At 44.8% G+C, this 12,861-nt stretch overlaps 1 protein-coding gene across 1 annotated transcript in view; it reads left to right on the plus strand.

Moving 5' to 3' along the window:
• The first annotated feature begins 1,635 nt into the window (after window positions 1-1,635).
• The window catches only part of SMIM14 (small integral membrane protein 14), a 50,600-nt gene continuing 39,374 nt past the window's right edge, over window positions 1,636-12,861 (plus strand). The window contains exons 1-2 of the mRNA XM_048509865.1: window positions 1,636-1,936; window positions 2,042-2,163. The gene's annotated coding sequence lies outside the window, so the exon portion shown is untranslated. The remainder of the gene's footprint in view (window positions 1,937-2,041; window positions 2,164-12,861) is intronic.

The following is a 12,861-nucleotide window of genomic DNA, read 5'->3' on the forward strand; positions in this document are numbered from 1 at the left end:
GTAGTGGCGAACCTTTGTTATGTTATGGACTACAATTTCCATCAGCCCCTGCCAGCATGTGTAACCCCCATGCCCAGAATGGGTTGGCCCAGAATGGGTTGACCCAGTAAGGGGTGGAGACTCGGAGCAGCAGAGAGGCTGAAAGAGCTCTTTTGCAGAAGAACAAGGCTACCAGACTCGGACCTTGATTTCTATAAGCCCTTAACACCTTGTTAAGGTAATTTCAATATTGTTGGGAACTACTGGGAAGGTAGTTGTTGTTTTGCTGTGTTGTAAATGTTGGAGTTTATTGTTTCAGGGTTTCTTTTGTGGTTGTAATGGGTGAGAGTTCTCCTGGAGACCTCCATCATGTTGCAACCTGTTCATCAAGCCCTTGGAGTCTTCAGGAGCCAGCCAACTTGCAAAGAAGATTTGGACTTGGCAATATCAGTAGACTGTAAATAGAAGGACTTGAAATGCAACCTGAACAGGACCTTGAATTGTAACGTTAAATGTTGATGTTTTAAAAGTGTTAATTGTAAAGAAAAGTAAACCATTTTGTTGTTTAAAAATTGTTGTTGCAACTCATTCCAAGTACTGCCCCACAGAACCCACAAGCTGAGGTTACACATGCACATGACATTCTTTGAACACAGAAAAGCACCAAAGCTGTTGTAATATTTATAATATCTTAACCCCATGGTGGCGAACCTTTGGCACTCCAGATGTTATGGACTACAATTCCCAACAGCCCCTGCCAGCATGGCCAATTGGCCATGCTGGCGAAGCTGATAAGTGTAGTCCATAACGCTCTAGATAAAGTCCTCACCTTCCACTACAGTGTGGTGTAAAGAGAATGTGGATTCTAATCTGGAGAACCAGGTTTGATTCCCCACTCCTGCACCTGAGTGGCGGAGGCTCATCTGGTGAACCAGATGAGTTTCTGCATTCCTACATTCCTGCTGGGTGGCCTTGGGCTAGTCACAATTCTCTCAGAACTCTCTCGGTTCCACTTACCTCATGAAGTGTCTGTTGTGGGGAGAGGGAGGGAAAGGAGCTTGTAAGCCACCATGGCTGATTCCACATGGGCCAAAAACAGCAGTGTGAAAACGGTCTGAAAATGGTGTAAAAGGGTTTAAAACGGTGTAAAAGGTTTTATACTGTTTTCACACCATTTTCACACCATTTTCACGCCGCTGTTTTTATAGGGATAATCAACAATCTCCTTACAGGAGAGAAAGGTGGGGTATAAATACAAAACTCTTCGTTATTTAAGAGTTTGTTCAAAAGATTGTTTATATTATTAGCATTTTTAACTTGCAGTTTCAAAAACATAGTTTTGACACAGCAGGGAGCAGAACACACACACTCATACGGAAGAACCCTAGGACAGAATCAGTGCTCTGAGACTAGAATGGCAGGTCTCAGAGTGAACATGGTGGCAAAGGTTCTGCAGCTGCAATGCCAACCCCTCAACTGGAATGACAGTCCCAGGAGACCCTTCCTGCTCCATCCAGGGGCTGTACTTCCACTCGGAGACCCGTCATTCGATTCCCAGACTAAGCTGATCCCAGAGACCTCCTCTGAAAATCCATTCCCCGTTTTCCTTGCAACTTCTTTCGTTCTATGATGTATTTGCAATGGAGACCACGCAAGTCAATTGGCATTCCTGGCTCCCGGTCTCTCCAGCGGGCCTTCCTCCTGCCTCTCCCGTTGTTTCCAAAAGGCGGTCGCCACGTTCCCTTTCGCCCTCCCCGATTTCAGAATGGTGCAGGCGCCAGGGCTTAGACCGGAGTCACTCTGCATCAGGTTGCACGCCTGACTGGAGGAGGTGGGCTTTAGGCTGCAAGAAAGACCTCGTTGCAAGCGAGCAGGAAGGCCAGCCTCGCCTGCTCTGCCTGACGCCATCCCGGCCACCGAAGCCGCCAGCTCCCACCACCCTTGCTTTGCAAACCAGGTGAGCGGAGGGAGGGACGGCCTTTCTCGCATGCAGCACCGCCCATCGCTTGGCTGGTGGGAGCCGATAGGAGAGAGCCAGGAAACTTTTCTGTTGCCTATCCAGATCCGGATCCTGTGGCGCCTGGACTGACGTGGTCCATCGGATCAAAACAGAGGGGCGAAGCCGGAGCCGCCAGCGGATCGGCGTCCTGGGATCGTGGTCGCAGAACAGATCAGACAAAGCCGGTGAGCAGTTGTTGCGGGAGGAATTTCTCCGCCCCGGTTTTCGTGGTTGAGATTTCAGGCTGGAAATCTGGGCTTGCACTTTCCAGGGTGGAGGGAGGAGAGGAGAGAGAGTGGAAGGAAAAACACGGTTTTCTCTTGCTTACATGAGATTTAGAGGCAGAGGTGTAGCTAGGAAAAATTGAGCCCGGGGCAAAATCTGGATTTGCGCCCCCCCAGGCAGCCCCCCTCCCCATGACCTCAAAGACCACACCCTCCCCCACTACAGCCAAAGAATGATTTTTTTTTGCACCAAGTCATCTCAAAGCCACCATCACATTTATAGAGACTTGTTTCCCAACTCACAAATCTAGACACAGCAATGGGGCCATGGCACACAGCAGAGATTAACAAAATTTGACAACATTTTCCAAAGGAAAAATGTTTAACAACTGTTATAACACTTTAAAAGTATTTTAAGTGCCATACGACTTAAAAAATGCTTTTCAAATGTTTTGTTTCAATAATGTTTTATTGCACCTCCACTCATTCCTTTGCATTTCTCCCAAAGCATTGCCAAAATAATAGCCATGTAATTTGGATTAATATCAAGAGCCTGACTAGAGTAAGACTGCACATTTACAAGTCTGAATTTCCATCTCTTTCTCCTGAATGCCTATTTCAGACTTGTATCTACAAGAATTCCAAACACTGCAGGATTTGTCCTTTAATGATTGCTAAGAGCAGCAATGAGAAGTAACCCTGGATGACCAAAGGTTCTTCCCAGAGAGGGGGGGGGGCTTATGTGATTCTTTTTGAATTTATATGGTGAGCATTCATCCATACACTTGGTAAACCAAGGCCAGAAGCTGCTGTGGGCTGCTTGGGCTTTGAAACTCAGAATCTACTTTCTTGACTTGCTTTCCTTTGAAAAAAATCTGTCTTGAATGCTGAAACTGTGCAAAACTTCCCACATTCAGGGCATTAAACCTCTGAATATCAGTTGCCAAGAGGCAACATCAGACTTTAAGCCTCTAAGTGCTGCCTTTTGTGTTGAACCTCAGAGAGAGTTAATACTGTGGGAGTTTACTCCAAGCATTCCAACCACATCACTCTCTACCACAATCCCAGATGCACAGCTATGTGTTTGTGTCCCCCTGCTCCTCTCTTCCTAGGCTCCTTTGTTTTACAGATTTAGACATCACAAACACTGAAGATATAGCTTATTATTAAAACATGTAACATTGTGCAGAACTAGGGTTGTCCACTGCTCCAGATTGGGAAATACCTTGGAGATTTTCAAAGATGAAACCACCTGAGGAAGGGGGGGTTCAGAGAGAGGACAGATTTCAATTAGGTGCAAATGCAGAATCCTACCATACAAAGTTGCCATTTTCTCTCCTGGTGAACTGATCTCTGTACCTGGAAATCATTTGTAATTCCAGGAGATCTATAGCCCACCACCTGGAGGCTGGAACCCTTAGCTAACTATTCATTCCTAACTATCTGTAGTGAAAAAACACATTTTGCAGTTACTTTGGGAGAGACACGATATTATAAAATTATATGCCAAAAACTATACCAAAAACAAAGGAAATAGCCACAGGCAACTAAAAGAGTATGCAAGGGGAAGACTGGAAGGTTTAAAGATTAAGATCTTTTTTCAAGTGGGAGATCCAATTATGCAAATTATGCTGCTTGTGTGCTGTGTTTGTATAATGCACGGTTTTATAGTGCTAAGAAGCCATTTACCTATGAAGGGATTTTATTTTCTTATATTCAATGCACTAAAGATCTCAATACAAAATGCAATTTACAAGATATAATACTGTGCTTATGCTGGAAGAAAACAGGTAAAAAAGCCACAAACTAGCTTTTTTGTTTTTTATTGTAGCCCCCCTAGTGGAAGCCCCCCCTGTAAAAGACTGAAAGGAACTAAAGAGAACACCTTTCATTTTCTTTTAAAAGACTTACCAATGCAGGTTTTCCCTTAGAAGGTTATGCATGAGTCTACTTCTCCCACTCTCCTGGCTCGTCTGGCTCTATCCCAGCCTTTTTTCACTCCCCACTCCCTCCCTCCCTCCCTCTCCCTCATGGAAGCAAAAATCCAAAACTGAGAAAGTGAATGAGAGTGAGGGAGAGCAGCCCAGCGATCAAGACAAGCAGTCAAGGAGGGAGGCGAGAAGCAATGACGACGGCCAAGACAGGCAAGGAGGAAGGGAGAATGGCAGAGGAGAATCAAGGCAGAGGGAGGGGGGAGGCAGCTAGGAGATGGTTTTGCGCCCCCTACGTGACTCCCCACGGGAGTGCAGCCCGAGGTCAGAGAGTGTCCCCGGGATGTCCCCGTGGGAGCTTCGCCACTGTTTAGAGGGGGCTGGGAAGGCTGGAAGCCCCCCCCCAAATGGCCTTTGCATTCATTTGCCAGCTGATGGGAGCTTTCAAAAAACAGTCTGCAAGTCCTGCAGGATCTTTTGCAAGAAGATTTTCATTTGTGTGTGTGTGTAACTTTCGGCCCTTTTCCTTCTCTTGCGGTAAAAATGCCCAGGAGTTTTGTGGCACCTTAAACATAAATGCCATTTTAGTCCAGTGCAAACTTTCATTGGACTGGTGCCCACTTCTGAATCGTTGCTTCGAAAGGAGTGGATTCTAGTCCACGGCAATTTATGCTGTCGCGGTAGTCCTCAAGACGCCACAGGGCTACTGTTTACATTTAAACCGGATCTCCGTTTTCAGTCCTGTTGCCGGTTTCTTTAGTGCCAGAGTCGTCCGGTCGACTTTAGTTTTGCAGAAGTCGGTCCGTCGCGAGAGGGAATCACTGTCCCTCCTTCCCACTGCCTCCCAAGCATCTCCTCCCCCCCCCTTTTTTTTTGGAGGGGCCAAATGGCATGATTTTCATGCTCCTGTGTTTGTAGGAGAGGGATGTCAGATTTCTTTGGCGGCCTGGGGCATTCACAGGTCTCCTTTCTGCTCTCAAGCTTTTGCATTCAAGAACATGTATAGGAGAAGCCTGCATGCCTTAAGGAACGTTTAGTAATGGCAATGGAGCCATACCTTTGCAAGTGGATCCCCATGATTTAAGAAGACAGTCTGCAGAGTTGAAAGGGATTTGAGCGTTAAGGGTGCGTTGCCTCTTAATGTTGAAGAAGAGAGGTTTCACATAAATGATGGAAATGGGTTCTTTTGAATGTGTTGGGAGCCCAAAGGTCCAGACAAAGGGAACTTAAGAAAATAATTTACATGTTTTATTGCACAGTGCCAGATAACTGAAATGTACTTAATATGGGTTTAAACATGATTTGTTTTCAATGTTGATTATTGGGCACTGTGCAATAAAACTTGTAGTTTATTTCTCCTCCCTCCTCCCCCCCCCCCTCCCCACCACCATGCACACACATACCTTTTCTCTCAACCTTTTGCTCCCTAGCTTGTTTTACAAGTTGGGTTTTGTTTCCCTTCGGTTTATTGGTTCCCTTGAATGTGTACCAAGGGAAAGGGTGACGCTTCTTCTATGAGGAAGAGAACAAGGAGAAAGAAGCTATAAGAAACATGTTAACCTTAGCTGCGGACTAGTGCTTTTAATGCTGAACCTCTCTATAAGACTGCAGCCCAAAGTTGGACTGCTCTTGAATTTATGGAGAAAGTTCCTGGTTAAGAACATATGAGGAGCCCTGTGGGATCAGACCATTAATCCATCCAGTGCAGCAACCTGTTTCACACAGTGGCCAGTGAGTTGCCCTGGACCAGTGGTGGCGAACCTATGGCACGGGTGCCAGAGGTGGCACTCAGAGCCGTCTCTGTGGGCACGCGGAAACAGAGTTGCCCCTCCCCCCCACACATATAGGCTGGCCTGGGCCGCTGGGCTCGATTATTAGCATTAAACCTAAGACCTAGTTTTGGGGAAGCAGTGTAGGTAACCCTGTTAAGCGCTGTTAAACCCCACTGATTTTCATGCGAAGAACTAAAGACCGATCCTTTACCTGGGAGTAAGCTTGGTTGCTAGCAATGGGGCTTGCTTCTGGTAAAACCCTCCTAGGGTCGTGATTCACCCATTGGAAGAGTTGCACGATTGCTCCAAAGCAAAGCCACCCACTACCACCAAGCTTACTGCTGAGTAATACACGCCTTGGAGCCAACCATTTTTTCTAAACTAAAACCTCAGTATTCAGGTTAAATTGCCTTGTTGGCACTTTGCGATAAATAAGTTGGTTTTGGGTTGCAGTTTGGGCACTTGGTCTCAAAAAGGTTCACTATCACTGCCCTGGACCGTCAGCAGACAGATCATTGAGACCATTGCCTTCTAGCAGTGGATTTCAAAGATTTATTGCCTCTGCATAGCCATCAAAACTGGCCCTTAATCCGTCTAACCTTCTTTTAAAACTATGCATGTTCATGATGCCCTCACAGGGATAGCCCAGCCTAGCCTGATCTTCTCAGATCTCAGAGGCTAAGTGGGGTTGGTTCTTGGCTAGTGATCGGAAGAGAGACCCCAAGGAATACAGGGCCCGTGGACATGGAGAGGAAGTTGCAGTAGCAAACCTCCTCCTGAACACCCTCTCCTTGCCTTGGAAAAATCCTACTGGGGTCACCGGACCAAAAGTCAGCTGTAACTTGATGGCAAGAAAAATGCTCACAGCCAGCCGTCCTCGTATCTGCAAAATTTAATTGCTTGCTGAGTAAAGAATTAGCTGTTGATTGGCTGCTTCTCTGGAGGGGGCACCAGTGGCCACAGCCAAGTAGCCGCTGTGGTTCAAGAACTGCTTAGCTTGTTCCTGGGCAAGCAAGTGTCTACTCATCCTTGTAAGGGACCAAGTGGAGCAGTTTTCGTGACTTTGCCAGCATTTCAGGGCCCCTTGGGTCAGTTGGCTCCGGGGCTGCATCTGAATCTGCCTCCCACCGCAGTGCTAAACAAAATTCAAAACTAGGTACTTTGATGGGACATTTTGGCCTCTTCCGCATTGCGCTGGGAATTATAGTTTTCAAACCACACTTTCACAACTGTTTTGCAAAATTGATTTTGCTATTCCGCACAGCTTCAAAGAGCACTGAAAGCAGTTTGAAAGTGCATTATTCTGCATGTGCGGAATGAGCCTTTGAGGCCTTTTTGTAAACAAGTATGGGATCAGCTTCATGTGGCTCTACAGTAAGGTAAAAATCCAAGAACTCACAATGTGTCCTTTGCAAAGATAATAGGTCTGGGTGTTTAACCCTAATGGGGCATTTGTCTTATGTCATTGATGAGAGTAGACGGCATTTAAAAACATCTAAAACAGAATCGCACCGAACTTGCTTTTATAATGATGAAGAATTGCAGATTCACCCCACTGGGGGAATCTGCTTGATTTTCAGGGCATGCTAATGTTACACATGATTATCAACCTTTTTGAGATCAACTTGCTGAATTTCTCTGGCCCACACCATACGTAAGACCCAAGCAAGGGTCTTTTAAGGCAAATGAGAAGCAGAGAGGTTTACCATTGCCTTCCTCTGCAGAGCTTTCCTTGGTGATCTCTCTTCCGAGTACTGACCCTGCTTAGTTTCGAGATCTGATGATATTGGGTTATTCATGGACTGATTTGTCTCCCAACGACTCACACTTTATGCAGTGGTTTGTATTAGAAATTCTGAAAGATTGGTCAAAATCTCGGAGTATGCATTTAAAATACCGGTACTTGTTGCTGTACAGCTTTTAACTTCTGTTTCCCAGATTTGATATACCTCTTTAATGCGAGATGCCAAGAATCAAGTCTCCCACAAATGCTTTGTTTGTCTAGAGAACTAGTGACCTTTAGATTTTTTTTGCCTCCTTTGAATAACAAATCCCGCCTTTTCTGTGCTGTAACACACAGAGCTTCTGTAGTTTGCCCAGGTTTCCACTGCATGCACAGGTGTAAGGGTGATACTGTTCAAGAAACTTCAGTCTAAAGCCCTGCAACAGACACAGGGCTAATTGTGTTGTGCGTTGGATGGTGCCCCGAGATATCAGTTTGATTTACCAAACACAACCAGCCAGTTTTTTTCAGTTGTATCTTTTTTATTCTAGCTCCCCCAACACACTTAAGTTTGAACGTAAGCTTGACTAACTCAGACATCAGTAGGAGAGTGTTGCAACTCCCTGTATCTGCAAGGTTGCAGTTCTTCATCAGAGTTTGGTGGTCCTAATAAAAGGTATTCCAAAACTTTTGTTTTTGGACTAAAATAACTACCCAAAATCTCAGTTATCAGAAGACTTTCAAAGGGAGACTCCAGCAAGACAATGTTAAGTTGGAAGTCATAGGCAGGTTTGATACTATCGCAGTGGGATTTGATAGGGCTTGGGGGTGGCTGGTTCAAGTAAATGTTCCTCCTTACAAGTTTATGCACACTGTTCTGATTCATCCTACTTTGGTAGTTTATCTGCACCTGGGAGGGGTTTAGATCCACTGTCAGGTAAACATTATCTCTTCTTCCGACATTGTCGTGTTCATTTGTGCTTCGCAATGTAAGGTCACACTGGGATAGCACTGTGTTTTGGGATGCTTGGCTATCTGACTTCCCTTTGCAACAACCTCCCTTCCCACCCCCACAAGTTCTTCTGCTTTGTAGCTTCGTGTGTGTGTGTGTGTGTGTGTGTGTGTGTGTGTGTGTGTGTGTGTGTGTGTGTGTGTGTGTGTGTGTGTGTGTGTCTTCTAAGAAACATTTAATGAATGTGCATAAGTGAACACATTAAGCTGTCTTATTCTGAGTCAGACCACTGGTCTATTGAGGTCATTCTTGTCCACTTTGAGTGGCAGTAGTTCTTCAGGGTCTTGGGTGGAGGTTTTTTCTATCACCTGCTACCTGATTCTTTGCTTAAAAAACTGGAGATGGGACCGTAGGCATGCAAAGTGTGGGCCCACCACATAGGACAAACATTAATTGTTGCCCCAACTAATTAGTCTTTAAAGTATCACCGGTGGTTGGTGTTCTGAAAATGTAATAGGGGTGCAGATCATGTAAGTGACCCTGAGTTCCTTGGAAGAAAAACGGGATAAAAACAAAGAACTGCATAATCTGATTAAAATTTATTCTAGCAGATATGTTTCCTGGATCTGTTTTTCCCTGATTCTTGTTATAATATTGGCTGTTCTTAACATTATGTAATTTGGTTGAATAGCTCCAAAACAGACATCTCAAGACTTTTGATCAAGAGAAGCTTTTGTAGTTTTTTCTAAATTTATCCTTTACTTCCCTTTTTGGGCTGAGGCAACAGCTACACGTGCCACTGTACTGTTTAGTGACATATTTTTTCACTACAAGGTTGTGAGTGCCCTCCAAACTCTTCTAACCCATTTGCCTGGACCCAGGTTAAATGAAAGTTGCCAAATCAGTGACTTTTTCCCCTTCAATCCAGGTTGCAGATGCTTCCTGTTTACCTGTGCGAAATGAATGACGGCAAGCAGGAAGTGTTCTATTCCCATCCCCTTTCATCCCCGTTCATCGTTATGGTAGATTCACCAGGTATTTACTCGAAAGTGGGATTCACTCTAATGGGCAGCTGCCAAGTGAAAGTGTTAAATGGGAGTGGGTGGGAGATTCTCAGCTCTGCCAGTTTTGCAAGGAAATACCGTGTTCCCTGTGTGAACTGTGCTACCTCCTGCTGCTGGGATCCCAGCGATCCTGGCAGGCCACTTCACCCACTGTCCAAGTGGCAGCACAGGCAACATGGGTCCATTTAAGATGGGTTAGTGTTGCCTGTGCAGAATCGACTGTTGCTAACACACAATGGTTTACATCGTATTAAAAAAGTTCAAGTGAATTAGGCCATGATAAGAGTTGGACTCTATAATAATGATGCTCAAGTAGATACGGCAAGGGAGCAGGATGTGTTACAAGTTCCTAGACTGCACTGGATGAACCACTGTTGGCGGTGAGGATGGCTGTTAGTATTCACAGGCATTCACTCCCTCCAGCTTATCATCTTTTAGGAGATGTTATAGAGCAGTGATGGCAAACCTTTTTGAGACTGAGTGCCCAAATTGCAACCCAAAACCCCACTTATTTATCACAAAGTGCCAACACAGCAATTTAACCTGAATGCTGAGGGGTTTTAGTTTAGAAAAAACCGGTTGGCTCCCTCTCTTCCTCTGCTCCCACCAGCTCGAAGCAGGGCCAAAACCTGCTCTAGCCTCCAGCAGAGTCCCAGACCCATAGCCGAGGTCCCTCCTGCTCACTGTGGTGCGTGCACGTTGTGCTCAGTGGCCCAGGTCAGTCTAGATGTGTGTGGGGTGTGTGTGTGTGTGGTACCGCCCCCACATGACAAGCTGTCTTGCGTTGTGCCCACAGAGAGGGCTCCTCGAATGCCACCTCTGGCACCGATACCATAGGTTCCTGCCTTATCCACCTGTTATAGGAATAATCCTGCTTTGCAGCCAAAGAGTCCCAGCTTCAATCTCCAGTTAAAAGAGTCATTATTAAATGAACAGAGGTGACTGCTCGTAATCTTACAAACAGCAGGAGCTTTTGATTGTGCTTGCTTGTTTTCTTTCTCCTGCACACAGCATACTTATTAATTTATGTAATCAGATGTCCTGGGAAATCATGGAGCATAACATGACCAAGCTCTGGGGATTCTTGGGTCTACACACCTTCTCCTTCCTTCTCATGCAACATTAATAATGTCTGTGTTGGTGCCAAGCTATAGTTCACTATTACATCCAAGCTGGTATTCTGTTGTTTGCAAACCAGGGCTGCATATGGTGGTGTTTTTCCTGCAGTTTGAAATACTAATTTGTAGTTTACTGGTTTAGACATAACCATAGTTTGCCACGAAAGGATAATCATTCATGGATTGGCCTTTGGGGATAGAGAAGGTTGCATAACAAGTTGTGGGATGCCCAAGGTTTGCCATTATGTTTGGATTGAGCCTTAATGTACAGAGTGCTTTACAAAAGATTTCTTTTTCCATCTGGTCAGTTGTGTTGACCAGATATATATTGCCTTGGGACAGGGAGGTTTTACAAGAGTTTTTGTTGTTGTTCTGGCCCCAAACAACTAAAGCCAAGCGAACTAGTTAAAATGTTTGCAGATTAGTTGCTTCTGTGGCCTTATTTGCAAGGCTGTTTTGATATCTTAGTTGATTTTCTCTCACAACCCAGCTATGAGGCCGGGCATGATTATTTCTCTTTGATAGGTGGAGATCTTAACCAGACAGGTAGCTATATTCATCCTTTTGCTGAGTGGTCAGGTGTTCCATCCTAAGCAGAGTTACACAGTTCTAAGTCAGCTGAAAGCAAAGGGTTTAGAAGGGTGTAATTCTGCTTAGGATGGAACGACACCCCTCCCACATCCATAGTTATAATTCTCTATTTATAGACTGCACTAAATGTTTAGGTCACCTGAGGCTTCAGGCAGCCCTACTAAGCAAAAAGAGAAATGGTCAAATGGAAGATTTCCCATCACTACTCAGACTTTCCTGGAGAAGATAGGAGCTTTCCTTGTGTATCAGTTTCCATCTGTTAAAACTGAGAAAATAGTCCCTGATTTCTCAAAACAAATGATCGATTCCTATGACTCCCTTCCGCTGTTGGATCCCGTTTGGAAGAAGAGTTGGTAGTTGGTTTTTATACCCCACTTTTCTCTATGGCTCATTCCGCACATGCAGAATAATGCACTTTCAAACTGCTTTCAGTGCTCTTTACAGAAGCTGTCGCGGAATAGCAAAAAAATCCACTTGCAAAACAGTTGTGAAAGTGCTGGGTTTGTAAAATGCATTGGCCTACTTGGTAGGAAGGGGCATATGTTCCAAGGAGTCTCTCAAACCTTGGCAGGCTTAATGGGGCTGAGAAGGGATTGTGGAGGGAACTGTGACTAGCCCGAGGTTACCCAGCAGTCTTCATGTATGCGAGAGTGGGAATCGAACCCTATTTTCCCCAGTTAGAATCCATTGTGCTTAACCACTACACAACATTCTGCTGTTGTATCCTATGACTCCCTTCTACGACGTTTTCCTCCAACAGAAAAAGACTCCCTTAAAAAAAAAAAAGACCGCACAAAAAACTTTTTGTCGTTAGCCTTTTGTCCATTAGAAAAAGTCATTCTCCGTTGCAAGAAGTCTTATTCTGTTGAAAGGAAGCTTAATGGAAAGAGTCATAGGATCCAATCCAAAAAGTTTGAATAAATATCATGGCAGAGTATTTCAAAGCCTTCAGCATGACACGGAACGTTAAGTTTGTTTTGGGCCTTGTATTTGGATATCAGCCTGTCCAACTGGGAAGCTTATAAAAGTGGAGCCGAGAACCACACCCACATATGAGGGGCCAACACAGTCTCTAGCTGAGCTTACATCAGTGAAACACCTGCTGCTTGACAGGAAATGCTGAATTAATTTGGAATTGGAATCATTGGGTCTTCCTATACAGGCAGAGTTGCCTGGACAAATAGGTCTTGTTTTGTACTTTAGCTCAAAGGACCATTGTTCCATAGCTTATACCATACAAAGGAAATCACCGTAGAATGTGAAAACTGACATGTGGTTTTGCGCTGTTGTGAGATGATATGGATCTATAAGAAATGGCTGGATTTTACCTTGTTTTTTTGTTCTCTGGGTGAAGTCCTCTGATTATCGCTGACTGAACTTCAGGAAATCTCAAGCATCTTTTTCCCTGTGTTTGATCATCCACCAGAGACTAAAGGGTTGTGTTGGATCACCTGTCCATCTCTTTAGATAAGCAAGTGAGACATTTTTGATACACCAAGGTTTATTTT

This window comes from Sphaerodactylus townsendi, linkage group LG10, assembly GCF_021028975.2.
Source record: "Sphaerodactylus townsendi isolate TG3544 linkage group LG10, MPM_Stown_v2.3, whole genome shotgun sequence".
Taxonomy (NCBI): Eukaryota; Metazoa; Chordata; class Lepidosauria; order Squamata; family Sphaerodactylidae; genus Sphaerodactylus; species Sphaerodactylus townsendi.